Source organism: Panthera leo, chromosome C1 (genome assembly GCF_018350215.1).
Source record: "Panthera leo isolate Ple1 chromosome C1, P.leo_Ple1_pat1.1, whole genome shotgun sequence".
Classification (NCBI taxonomy): domain Eukaryota; kingdom Metazoa; phylum Chordata; class Mammalia; order Carnivora; family Felidae; genus Panthera; species Panthera leo.
In genome coordinates, this window is record NC_056686.1 from 115,756,764 (window position 1) to 115,770,909 (window position 14,146).

General features: G+C 48.0%; 1 long non-coding RNA gene across 2 annotated transcripts in view; it reads right to left on the reverse strand.

Moving 5' to 3' along the window:
- The window catches only part of LOC122227494, a 35,704-nt gene that overhangs the window by 17,920 nt on the left and 3,638 nt on the right, over nt 1–14,146 (reverse strand). The gene's annotated exons all lie outside the window — the stretch shown is intronic.

The following is a 14,146-nucleotide window of genomic DNA, read 5'->3' on the forward strand; positions in this document are numbered from 1 at the left end:
CCTCACACTCCGTTTTAAGCATCCAAGGCATATATGTCTTGAAGCTTGATGAGAGCAGAAATTATAGTTTATCTCAAATGGCGTATCTCCAGGGCATAACATGGTACCAAGAACATATGTGATCCCAGTATGTGAAATTCATTTCAAGGACTAATCCGTCAGAAGGTGACATGTGCCCACTGATTTCTCAGCACTTATTAAAGACCGAGAACTTGAATTCTTTCTGCCTAATATTTACTGATGTCTTGGCTGTAGATATCAATCTTTAGAAACACTTACCTAATTTCAGTCCATTTATTTTTCTAGATTAGAACTCATAAACCTCATAAACGCAACCCAAAGCTCACACTGGTGGTCTTCGGGAGTATTTTGGTCTTTACGGTATCTCACATTTCTTTTAACTTTTGTTTATTTTTGAGAGAGAGGGGCAGGGCGCACGCAAGTGGGGGAGGGGCAGTGAGAGGGGAAAACACAGAATCTGAAGCAGGCTCCAGGCTCCGAGCTGTCATCACAGAGCCTGATGCAGGGCCCGAACCCACGAACCGTGAGATCACGACCTGAGCCAAAATCAGAAGGTTAACTAATTGAGCCACCCGGATGCCCTGGGTCTTTACAGTATTTTTTTAAGTATGACTGAAATGCCCTTACCAGATCTGGTACTCCCCACCGCTCCCCTCCCCCCCCCCCTGTTGTCCTACTCTAGGTTACTACCTGCCACACCCTGAAGATAATTTGGATTCAGATTCCTTCTGCTTCAGATAGGCTTGTATGCTACCTTCAGAGTAAGTTCAAGACCAGACTGCTCCATGACTGGGCATCATTGTTTCAGTATCATGTCAATGTGCCTTTACTCAACAGAGCTTAGATGGTGTACCTTCAGCCATGATGAGAGATGTGAGACCATGAGTCTCATAAAAGACACTGCTCTCTGTTCTCTTGTGAGATGGTTTTAATGATGTTCTTGGAGTGAAGACCCCACGAACTTAGAGCAGAATCCATATCTGTGCCAGGAATATCTCTCTGTGCCTCCCCTGACCTCCTGGTTTCTGATTGTTCTTGTGGGACTCCATAAATCCTGTGAAGTTGACAATGTCAATGATCGCGTTTTCTCTTGAGTTGGCGTCCAGAAAAACACACAGCTACAGTTTCAGTCCATCTCCGGGAAACTGAGCCCCCTGGGTGTATTTGGGGCAAGAACTGTTCCTCTGGTTTCGTCCCACCTCAACACTCAATCGTTTCCTCACACTCTGCCCAGTTTGGGAGGTCCCACCCTACAGAACCGCTTTCCCTGGATTTGGCCAACAGTTTCTCTAGAATTTGCTAGGGAAGCAATGCAGAAGTTGCTACAACAATGGTATCAGTCCAGAGCTTCCCCAAAAGCTTCCAAACTCAACTGATACCAGTGTTCACAAGTGTCTCCTGAGACATTTGATAATCCCCAAATTTCTGAACATGCATAGCACACAAGGTCCCCATTAAATGCACAAAGTATAGCTAAAACACTTGAGTAGATTTTTTTAAATGTTTACTTATTTTTGAGAGAGAGAGAGAGAGAGAGAGAGAGAGAGAGACAGCACACACACTCATGAGTAGGGGAGGGGCAGGGGAGAGAGGCAGACAGAGGATCCAAAGGAGGTCCAACACCGTCAGTGCAAAGCCCGACGTGGGGCTTGAACTCATGAACTGTGAGATCATGTCCTGAGCCGAAGTCAGACACTCAGACACTCAACCGACTGAGCCACCCAGACCCCCCACTTAAGTAGCTTTTTAAACTCTTAGTGAAGATTATTATGTTCTCCAAAATGAACAAAACTCCAAGCCCAAAGAGAGCAGTGCTGTTGCAGGCATAGCTGGGTTCACTCCAAAATTAATTTACCACACTCCTCCTCCTCTCTCTCTCTCTTCTCTCCCATTCTCTCGCTCGCTCACTCTCCAGCCTCAGAAGAAAAACTATTAACGTGCAGACATTAAAATCCTGAGCAATAGCTTTAATAATGCCGGAGAGGCAAGCACCTCAGCAAAGTACTAAAAACAGCATCAAGAAGAAATCAGAATACCAATCACAATCCTTTTTTCTCCAAATTATCGAAATAACTCAACTCTCACTCCATATCATTTGTGTTTTCTTCATTAACTCTGAAGTTTACCCCATCTCATTTCCCTTTCTGCCCTCAAATAGATCTGTATTACTCCGTCAGGAAAGTTTGGCATGAAGGGAAAATTCAGACTTCAAATATTGAATCTGAGCTTCACAAATAAAGTAGTAATGGAAAAGTCAGACAGAAAACCTTTGTGATAATGGACTCGGACAAAAATAAAGCCCTGAAATCGGCCAGAATAGCGGAGGCTAAATTGTTTATGGAATCAGTTATGCTCTTAGAGCTGCAGGGCCTCCCGGCTTTTGATTTGGGCTCTCGTGTGCGTGTGCGTGTGTGAGTGGGCGCAGATCATCTGGCCTTTCGAAGCTACTGCCAACAGCTGTCTCTGGGACCACAACCAGAGCCATCATCAATTTCCCTGTGTCCCTGCCCACCCCAGTGCCTGGGGTCACTGCTGCTCTGATCACCCCCCTAAGTTATTCTGCACTGGGTGCCATAGACCCCTGGCCTTGTACGAACTAGCCTGCTCTGGAGGAACCGCATGAAATGGTGGTGTTCTGCTTAAAGTTCCCCGCCCCTCCCCCAACTCTGATGACCTGAGCACTAGCAAGGTCAACGAAGAGATGAAAAACTAAATGTTTTGGGAATCTGTTTTGTTACTATCTTGTTCTGCTTATAGCAATCCAGACAAGTTAACAAAGCTCATTCATCTATTTAAAACTCACTTAAGGGGCGCCTGGGTGGCTCAGTTGGTTAAGCGTCTGACTCCGGTTCAGGTCATGATCTCAGGGTTTGTGAGTTCGAGCCCCACACTGGGCTCTCTGTTGTCAGCACAGATCCTGCTTCAGATCCTCTGTCTCCCTCCCTCCCTCTCTCTCTCTCTCTCTCTCACACACACGATTAAATAAACATTTTTAAAAAGCATTAAAACTCACTTAGAACAACACTGTCTAATAGAAATAGAATTCAAGCCACATATTTAATTTTTTTTTTTTAAGTAAAACGTAGGCCACCGCAGGGCTCAAACCCATAACCCGAGATCAAGAACCACATGGTCCACTGACTGAGCCAGCGAGGTACCCAGACATATTTAAATTTTCTAATAGCCATATTGAAAAAGTGAAAAAGAAACAGTTGAAATTAATCTCTGAAATATTTTTTATTCAATCCAATGTAGCCAAAACATTATCACTTCAACATATAATTAATATGTCCCCAAACCGTGGGGTGTATTTTACACGTAGGGCACATCTCAATAGGGACGCTAAATCTGCATCAGAAATACCTCATCTGTATTCAGAGTTTGTCAAATTTACAATTGAAAGGGTGGATTCACACACCCAGGTTGTTTCAAACACGCATAAAAACACCCCAGTCACGGAATGGAGTATCCTTTTTTTAATTTTAAATTTAAATTAATTGAAATTCAAGTGAATTCACTTGAAATTCAAGTGATAATGTAATCCATTCACACTGGCCACATTCAAGTGCTCAGTGGCCTCGTCGAGCTAGTGGTCACAGTCTCAGGTGGTGCAGGTTTAGAGAGGGGGCCACCTTGACAATGTACCTGAAGAGTTGGGCCATCAAGTCAGTCCAGCCTAGATTGAAATCCTGGTTGGCGTACTTATTAGCTGTGTGACCTGGGGCAAGTCACTCCACCTCTCTGAGTCTCCTGTTCCTCTTCTAGAAATCGGAGCTGACACTGCCTACCTAACAGAGCTGTTAGATGAGATCCTCGCTGCAAGAGTACCCCTGCCTTAGGTACTTAATAAATGCTGCCTCCCACTCACCCACTGAAACCTTCCCACCTCCTTTGCACAAAAACCTATTTTGTGAACAGATAAGGCAATTAACATATAAATCGAGTTTAATCAAGTAAAGCACTATGAGGACTCTGCTCGGTCTTGGGAGTACCACTAGAAGCTGGCTCAGGTTTGGCCCTCCAGCCCCTCCATTCTAACGAGGACCACCAGCATTACAATTACCTGCTTTCACATCCGCTCTCCTACTGGACTGAGAAAAATATTTATGGGTTTCCGCTTTGCAAAGCCAACACACACAGGGCCTGGCACATCCCAGGAGCTATCAAAAACTGGTTTTGTGGGGGCGCCTGGGTGGCTCAGTCGGTTCAATGTCTGACTTCAGCTCAGGTCATGATCTCACGGTTTGGGAGTTCTAGCCCCACGTGGGGCTCCGTGCTGACAGCTCAGAGCCTGGAGCCTGCTTCGGATTCTGGGTCTCCCTCTCTCTCTCTCTGCCCCTCCCCTGCTCTCTCTCTCTCTCTCTCTCTCTCTCTCAAAAATTAATAACAACATTAAAAAAATTATTTTTAAAAACCCTGGTTTTTCAACAAAAGGTGAATCATCCTATGAGACTATCTGTGGAAAAGGGGATGGGGAAAAAGTCTTGCCAAATAGGTAAAACCTCATCTCAGCATCATCACTGGAGATGGAAGTGGGGGGGGCGGAATCAGAGGGGTGACCTCTAGTTTAGCAGCGACCCCTATTACCCAAGAAGCTTTCCCCAAACACTCTGGCCCACGGTGTTCTCAAACTGTCCTAAGTCGGGCGCATTTTGAAGAACAATCTAACAATTCTACATACAGCACTCTGCCTCGCGTCTTGCACAGTCGTTCCTGTGGCCCAAAAAAGCCTTTCCTACCTTCTTCCCTATCAGTCACACACCTATCCATCCCCCCAGATTCAGCTTATTCGTTGCTGTCCCCAAGAAGCCTCACCGAGCCGCTTGCTTCTGCCCACCCTATTCCACTGTGGGGCCTCGCACCCAGCGATACCCTGCACTTAAAGGTCCTAACTAGGCTTCAGAGCGCCTGGGTGGCTCAGTGAGTTGCGTGTCTGACTCTTGATTCCAGCTCAGGTCATGATCCCAGGGTCGTGGGATATTTCCTCTTGTCAGGCTCCATGCGGAGCATGAATCCTGCTTAAGATTCCCTCTCTCCCCCTCCGCCCCTCCCCAGCTTGCGTTCATATCTCTCAAAAATAAATTAATAAACATAAAAAAAAAAAAAAAAACAGATGACCAAAGCTCAGAGGACCGAGTTTTATATAGTTTCATGTAAGATTTTTCTAGAATTTCATTTTTGTGGCATTTCATCTTTTGAGGAATCAGGGCATCCCAGCATGTGCAGATGCCAGGGATAAAAAATGGGGGTGTCTGAGGGAAAGACTGTAGAAAAGTCCACTCTCCGGGCACCTGCTCTGGACCCGGCACCCGTGTGCCACATATATGCACAATTCTACCACCACCTTCACCCAAGCTCTTCAGTTACTCTTATTAGTCGGGTGGGGAAACTGAGGCTCGAGGAGGTTAAATACTTTGATGGAGCTCTTGGCAGAGACAGGATTCAAATCCTTCTCTTTCTTTCCGTTCTTTCCATACTGGGCTGCTTCCAAGTCTGGAATGACAGTTCAAAACAGGGGAGAGGCACAGGGAGAGGAGCAGATGGGGTTTCCAACCTTGCCAACGGCCCGCCCTGCCTGCCAGCGTGAAACGGAAGGAAGATAAGTCACAGGTTAGCCATCGAGGTGCCGTAGACAGGAGAACGAAGACGGCCTGCCTTCAGCTCCTTGGTTCCATACGCATCTAGTCAGCACTTTGACGTTGGGGTCAGAAATGGGGAGGCACTTGGGTAAATGAACAAGGTGCATGAGTTTGTTTGTTTTTAACGTTTATTTATTTTTGAGACAGAGAGAGACAGAGCATGAACGGGGGAGGGTCAGAGAGAGGGAGACACAGAATCCGAAACAGGCTCCAGGCTCTGAGCTGTCAGCACAGAGCCTGACACAGGGCTCGAACCCACGGACCGCGAGATCATGACCTGAGCTGAAGCCGGCCGCTTAATCGACTGAGCCACCCAGGCGCCCCAAAGGTGCATGAGTTTGAATGCCACTTCTGCTGCACTCCACTGTCTACTTTCGGACAACGTCCTTAAGCTCTTGGAGCCTCGGTTTCCCTATCTTCCAAGCGTGGTGGGCTACCGTGCCGAATACAGATCATATGTAACACATGTAAAGTGTGTGCAATATATATAAAGAACCAGCATAGCACATGGCTGATAGTAGGTGAGCAACAAAGCCATTATTGTTCTTATTGTCATTACTGACATTGCCAAGTCAGACAAGGCTCTTTCCCTCCGTGAACTGATAGTTTTGTAGGGGAGGCAGCAAGGAAGCGAAAGCCGGCGCCCGTGAGGCCCCCCAGCAGCGGATGTGTTCTCGAGCCCCTCCATTCCTCTGCTAACCTCCTCCTTCTCTTTCTCATTCTTGACCTAGAGATGTCCTAGCAGCAAGTCGGGGCCCTTTCTGCATCTCTGCCTGCAGTCACGCTGCGCTGACCTCAAAGCTTCCAGCGCGATGGTCCCGACAGGCAGGTGCCAACCCACTCCGAGAAAGCCCCAGCGCCTCCCCACAGAGGAGATGGAAGCTAACCTCCCCGCGCCTGGGCACAGGCCCTTCACCGACACTCGGGTGCGCTGGTTGTGTGCCTGACTTAATACCGTGCAAGGCAAACAATAATTAAACCAGCCAGCTTGGCCCAGGCACTCAGGCGTGCCAAATGGGCACTTGTGTGGAACTGGTTCCAAGATGATACGCACGGCTTTTTCTTTCTTTCTCTTTCACCCTGACAACACTGTGACTGATGGCTTTACTTTTGGAGTTTGGGGATCATTGAGTACATTTTAGGGTCATTAGTGAGGGGGAAAACAGCCCTCTCTTTCCTGATCTGTTTGTCCTCACAATATTTTTCCATCCAGTTCTTTCCGCCGCTCTCACCAACATCAGAACGAGCACCCTTGACGAGGGTGTGGTGCCAGCTGGTTTGCACAGTCTCCACGGGCCAAACAAACACACAGCGGCAACGTCAAGATGTGGGTCATTCCAGCATGAAAGCCTAGACCTGTGACGGATGTGCCAGTCAATTTGTCTGCCCTGCACGGTGGCCCCCACCTCCTCCTCTCCTCCGGCCCCCTGCAGGAACAGGCTCCCACGTCATCTACTGGGAAGGAAGCAAGCCAAAAGGCATCTACTGCCCAGCCATAGCTGATCAAACCCGGAGTCAGTACCTGACGCGACTCCAACCAACGCGCTGGCTGGCCAGGGATCAAGCACACTCTCTCCCCAGAATGTGAATTAAGGGAGGCAGCCATGCTAATCGGTGATCGGCATGGGACGCACATGTCATGCCCACTCAGGGCTGCTGGCCCCTTTGGCCATGTGCATGGCAGTATGCAAAGAGGAGCATGAGAATGAGATAGACACTGACAGAGGGAGGGATGGGAGCTGATCAGCCCAAGAGAGAAGGTTTGGAGAGGAGAAGCCAGAATACTTCCCACTGCCTGTGACTCGGGCCATAAGGTCTTCTGGGTGAGGCAAGGATATCTTATCTGGAAGGCCCTGGAAATTTCCCCAGCGTACCACTCTTCTTACAGATGGGAACGTGGAGACTAGACAGGGAAACTGTTGACCAGAGCTACCCAAGACTGGACAGCGATATGATTTGCCAACTTGGCTAGGCCATGGTGGCCAGTTGTTTGGACAAACGCCGGTCTAGATGTGCTGCGGAGGTATCTGTAAGGTGTGGTCAGCATTGAAATCAGTAGACTCTAAGTAAAGGAGACTACTGTCATGTGGTTGGGGATCGCGTGGAAGGCCAACCGGTTGAAGGCCTTGAGAAAGAATTCAGACTGACAACTGCAACACAGAAACCCTGCCTGAGTTTCCAGCTTGCTGGCCTGCCCTGTGGGTTTCAGACGCACCAGCCCCTCGCAATCATGAGGACCAGTTCCTTAAAATCTCTCTCTCTCTCTCTCTATTTCTCTCCTCTCTCTGATCTCTCTATCTCTCCCCCCCTCTCTCTCTCTGATCTATCTCTCCCTCTCTGTCTCTCTCTCTCTGATCTCTCTCTCTCCCTCTCTCTCTCTCTCTCTAATCTATCTCTGCCTCTACTGACTAATACAATACTTTTGTGTCTCTCCAAACTCTGGGCCTCTTGGTAGTTTTGTTTTTTTTTTCCTTCGGGAAAGGAGTTCTCCAGGGAAAAGAAATAGATTCCTTCACATCCATAAATAAAAACATTATCTTGTACAACTTCTGAATCATATCTTCCATTGCACAGTTTATAGGCCCAGGGGTCAGGGGTGTGGCCTCCGGATCCAGACTGTTCCCACACTGGATCTACCACCTGAGAAAACCCAGGTCGGGCACATACCTCTATAGCGGATGAGAGACCTTTCCTGTCTGCTCGATGAATATAGTGGGAACACCTGTCTCTAGGGAGACTTCGAGGATTAAATACACCAGGCACGTAAAACGCTTTGGAGAGGGCCTGACAGTGTGCATGCTGGATAACTGGTAGGTGCTGTCGATGTTATTGTTGCTAATAATAATAACTGAGAGCACTTCGACCTTTCGACAGTGTGTACCGAGCCCGAAATGAATCGAGACACTTCCCACCGCACATGGCTGACCTAGTAAATGAGAGCTTCTTAGCTCTCGTCCTGGGAAACACCGCACAGCTGGATCCCGGGCCCCAAGAGCCCCATCAGGCCCCGTTGTTTCTCTTTCCTGCCGAGTGTCAGCTTTGTCCTTAACTGAGCCCTACCCATGTGGGTCTGCGACAGCTCCCCAGCAGCTCCGAAACCTGTCTTCCCTGCCCAGCTTTTTCCAGCAGAAGTCCCAGAATTGAGACGGGTTTGCCCTGGATTGGGTCACACGGCCAGCCCTGAACCAGACTCCACAATTCTGATTAGCCCCGCCGAGGTCAGGTGGCCACCTCAGCAAGGGGGCTGGGGGGGCATGGGCATTCCAAAAGAGGATTCGCATGGTGTGTAGGAAGGGAGAGTGGAGGCTGGGCAGGCAGATACAGCAGGTGTCCAAGGTGGGCACTTTCCCTGCACCCCGCACTGTGCTGTGAGCTTTCCATCACAAATCAGCCAGTCTTCCAAGGATCCCTAGGCTGCTTTCATCACCATTTTACAGATAAGAAAACTAAGCTTCCAGGGCTTGAACCCCCCGTCGGTGTTCCCACACTAAATACGACGTCGGGCAGGATTCATTCCCAAAGCAGACAGCAGTTCCTCGGGGGCGCTGGTACCTCTGAGCTACTCCACAGCCTGGGGCAGAGTGTGGCTCTCTCAACCCAAAGCAGCTCATCCCCTGTGTCTGCTCCTGGAAAGCGTTACCGCGCCCGCAAGCGTGGGCGCGCGCACCCAAGCCATCAACCCAGGTTGATTCCAACTCGAGCCATAAAACAAAGCCTCCTCTATGGTTTCCATTTGTGACTGCAAGGGTTTCCTACACAGAAATTAAGGAATCACTGTCGCCCCATCTCTCTTTCCCTACAGAGCCGAGGGACCATTTGCTGATTTCCGCTGCCCTTCCTCACCCCACTTCAGCTCATTTGGTCTAAAGGCAGATCCCTGGTGCCCATAAAGGGAGGCAGAGCACAAAGCAGGGTTGAGAAGGGGCAGGAGAAGCTGAGCCATAGGAGCCAGGAGCCTCTGCTGCATCTCCCATCGGTCTGTCCCAAGGGCGTGACTGCATGACTGTCCCAAGCTTCTCCTGGATGCAAACGTGGTGGTAACAGGTGCCGTCTCACAACTGAACACAAGGATTGCATGTGCCGTTACATGTAGCATGCCTAGAACATGGGAAGCATGCAACAGGTCAGGTATACGGGATCTTCACAGGCGGGACCAGGAACAGAAGCAGAAGGGTGGCCTGGAAACACACACAGGAGAATCCCAGAGCAGGCTGGACCCCATCACTGGGCACAGACACTCCAGACGGAGGAAGCCACTCTGTCTCCAGGGAGGAGATGGACTGGGGCCCACAGGTGTGTACCCAGGCACCCTCACAGTGCTGCCCCCATCCCAGAGTTTCAGGGGAACAGCCAACCAGGGCGCCAGCTCTTCGAATACAAGGTTCACCAGCTCCCCTTTGAGAAGTAAGAGACAGCTAGCTCTGGACATCCCAACAGGTTGCTATGAGTCAGAGTCTATCTCCCATATGAGAACGAGTCCGGGGACCCGATTCTCCCGTCAGCCAGACCGGAGGCCACGTTGTGGGGAAGTTCATGCGAGAACCACAGGTGGCCTGGCTGGAGATCCCAGCTGGAGCCAGATAGACGTGGCCCAACATTCAGTTGATGACATGAGTCATCCCCTGCTGCCATTTGCTTATTTAATATTGAGTGCCCACTAAGTGCCACTCCCTATCCCAGACGCAGGAGGCAGTGGTGGACAAAGCAGATAAAATCAGTCTAGAGGGGAAGACAGAAAGTAAGCCTATGCGGTTGTGGGTGTGGAGGTGTGTGCATATATATGTGTATATATTGTATAGTGCCATATTCTACATAGATACATATATTCGGACATGACATATTATCAAAGAGTGTATATTATCAGGGCAGGGCAAATGGATTTGGAGAATCGGAAAGGGCTGTGTCCATTTTAGACATGGTGGTCGGGACAAGCCTATGAGGAAGAGATATTTGAACAAAAAGCTGAATGAAGGGAAGGGTTTTTCTCATGCCCCTTCTGGTACATGCTTCGCTGATCTACAGGCAAAGATTTTGGCTGTCAGACCTCACTCGCCACCCCCCCCCCACCTCTGTACCCAATTCCCCCTTTATTTGGGTCCATTTCACCCTCCCTTTCCCACCCACTCAGGCTCAGCTACACCCAACAGCTGGCCGGACCCTACAGTTCATGTTTAAAGAGCTGTGACCAGCCTTGGTGAGTGACCCAAGTTTCTGCTACTCTTGTGCCACTCAGATCTTAGGTCCCAGCACCGATACCTGGGTTCTGTTGGGGAGAGCTTTTGTTTTGCCTTTAATGGTCTCCCAGATCTCTTCATTGCTGGGACCCCATTTTCCTTTTCTAAATTTTCTTCTTGGGAATACAAATCTTGGCTGGAGCTCTGTAATCGCTTTCCCTCACATTCCTACTCATCCTCTGGCCGAGATGTCTGACCACACCATGCCCCTGCGCCCCTGCTCTGGGCACCCTGGGCCAGCCCTCCTGATCCTACAGCTCGTGCTAGACCCCTCCACCATGAGGCCTTGCCCCACTTTGCCTGCTGCCTCCAGCCCACTCCTCAGGGAATGAGAAGTTCAAAAATTAAACTCCTGACAACTTTCTTTGTCTGTGAAAATATTCACTCTCTCCAGAACCAGAATTTGTTCTGGAACGTCGCTTTCAAAAGCTTAATTTCCTTCCGTTCCAGAGGATGTTAACTGGTCCTCATTCAGGACATTACCTTTTTGAGATGACCAGCCTAATTGTGAAAATTAAGGTGTTTCCAAATTTTGGCCATCATAAAGCCATCATTGAGATTTAGAGAAATTTTTGTTGGCAGAAACCTGTGGGCCAAGGCTTTCCTGATACACTTGTATGTCCTCGTTGGTTGGGACTCCAACGTCCCTGGTCTGTCACCTTACAGGAGCTGCAAATCCTCAAAAAAATAAGTTCAGGGTGGGTCACACACGTCCTGTGAACTTGACTTCATGCCAGCAGTAAAAGAAAGCTAACTGACCATGCAGCCTAGGAGTAAAGTCAGGAGTACTACATTTATGGAATCCTGGCCCCTGGAGGATTCTAACTCTCTCAGGTGACTCAGACACAGAATTCCAAATAAAGATCCAGACCCGTACTGTGCAACACGATCACCGTCGCCATTCGTGTCTACGGAGAACTCACAAGGTGGCTAGTCTGCATGGAGATGTAAAATACCAGTGTAAAATACTCACCAAATTTCTAGACTAAGGATGAAAAACTAAATACCTCATTCGTAATTTTGTTAGTAATTACTTGATAGATTAAATAAAATATATTAATAGAAATAATTTTACTAATTTCTCTTTACTTATTTCATGCAGTTACTAAAAAATTTTGAATAAGATATGTGGCTTGCATTGGATCTCTACTAGACATCGCTGTTTTGTTTTTGTTTTTTTTTTTTTTTTCATTTTTTTGTTAACGTTTATTTACTTTTGAGAGACAAATAGAGACAGAGCGTGAGCCGGAGAGGGACAGAAAGAGAGGGAGACACAGAATCTGAAGCAGGCTCGAGGCTCTGAGCTGTCAGCACAGAGCCCGACGCGGGGCTCGAACCCACAAACCGTGAGATCGTGACCTGAGCTGAAGTCAGACGCTTAACCGACTGAGCCACTCAGACACCCTTTAACTTTTATTTTTTAAAGCTTACTTATTTATTCTGAGCGGGGGGAGGGGCAGAGAGAGAGGGAGAGAGAGTATCTGCTTTAGATACTCAGACCCAAAAAGGGTCCTGGAACTTATTAAGACCTCAACAAATCCGTGTGTGGTTGCCATCTCTCCAGATTACTCTTGTTGGTTGAACATGCAAAGCCCGCACTCCTCATTAACCCCCACCACTGCCTCTTCCTACTCCTCTAACCCTCTTCACTTGATTTCATTAAAATCATTATGTTAAAGGTGTCCACAGAATATGTGCTCTGTTGTCAGTTAGGATCGGAGGAATTTACGTTTCATATGTGCAAAATTTTAATCTCTTTTCTTCAAAAGTGTCAGTGAAAAACCAAAATTGTTGCTAATTTTTCTAAGAAGTTATTTTTGTTCAAAAATAGGCAAAATTACCTGCTAAACTTAAGGCAGTAAATAATTAATTATAAGTAACAAAGTTCAACTTTAAGAATCAAGTGTGGTAGGAGCCCCTGGGTGGCTCTGTCGGTTAAGCAGCCGATTCCTGATTTCAGCTCAGGTCACCATCTCGCGGTGTCGTGAGTTCAAGCCCCACGGGGGGGCTCTGTGCTGACAGCACTGAGTGCCTGCGTGGGATTCTCTCCCTCTCCCTCTCTCTGCCCCTCCTCAAAATAAATAAACTTCGAAAACATAAACAAATAAATCATAAAAAAGCAAGTGTGGTTAAATAAAACTCTCTTTTTTAATTCTTTGAAAATTAAATTCTCTTGTTATTTATCTGAAAATAAAGCCATTTATGATTCTGACATTCACTGCCTATCCAAATGCCAGTGTAAAGAATAGGTATATTTTACAGCGTTAACGCGTTAACGTCTAGACCTCCCTACGTACATTGTCACAAAATGTTCCCCCCACGGTGTGCGGTGCCTGTGAATACGGGCCTCACTGGTGAGTTCTCCCAAATGGAACAGGAAGAAGAGGAGAAAGGAAACAGACGTTGGCACCAGTAGAAAATGACCCTTTATTTTGCAAGACTCCACCATAACCACGCGTTCTGAAAGTTGGACAGTTTACGTAGTCTGTCTCCAAGGGACATTTGGACCACCTAATTGGCTTGTCTCTTTCTTTTCCTAAGTGCTTCTGCAATTCAAATCTTCCTGGTCTCCCAAGCAATGATCTCCCACAAGGTCGGTGCCAACATAGCTTACTATCCATGTTATCTTCCAACACGGTTGCCCGCGACCTTGACGACGCAAGGCAAGACTCGCGAAGAGTTGCTTCCTTGGGGCCTGCTGGTGTTAGTCACCAGGGTGACATTCAAGGACACAAGTCACTCTATGCCAGTACGGAGCTCCAAGACACAGGGCGCCATGTGTCCTCAAAGAGACGTGTTTGGTGTGTCTAATATGCAAGGCTCTCTAAAGCTTGGGGTCCAAGGAATGGTGACTCTGGCCAGTGCCTTAGGGCAGCATCGGGATGCAAAGACAATCAATCATCCTGGATCCGAGTGCGTCCACCGAATACGGGCATTTTGCAGTGAGTACACGTCCATGAAACGGGACGCCCACCCCCACACCACCAGACTGTGGGTTCCCCTACTAGCCTCTAAATTCCAGATAGCCAACGACTGTGTCTGTCTTTTCCACTACCGTTCCTCAGCATCTAGGACAACTTGGCACAAAACGTGAGCTCAGTAACTACTTAGTCAACTAAGTTACAAAGCTCTCGGAGAGCTAGCTTAGTTACAAAGCCAAGTTACAAGTTAAAAGCTTACTTTTCACGTCTTAGTTACAAAGCTAAGTTACAAAGCTTACTTTTCACGTCTGCAAAATAGGGAGAATGATAA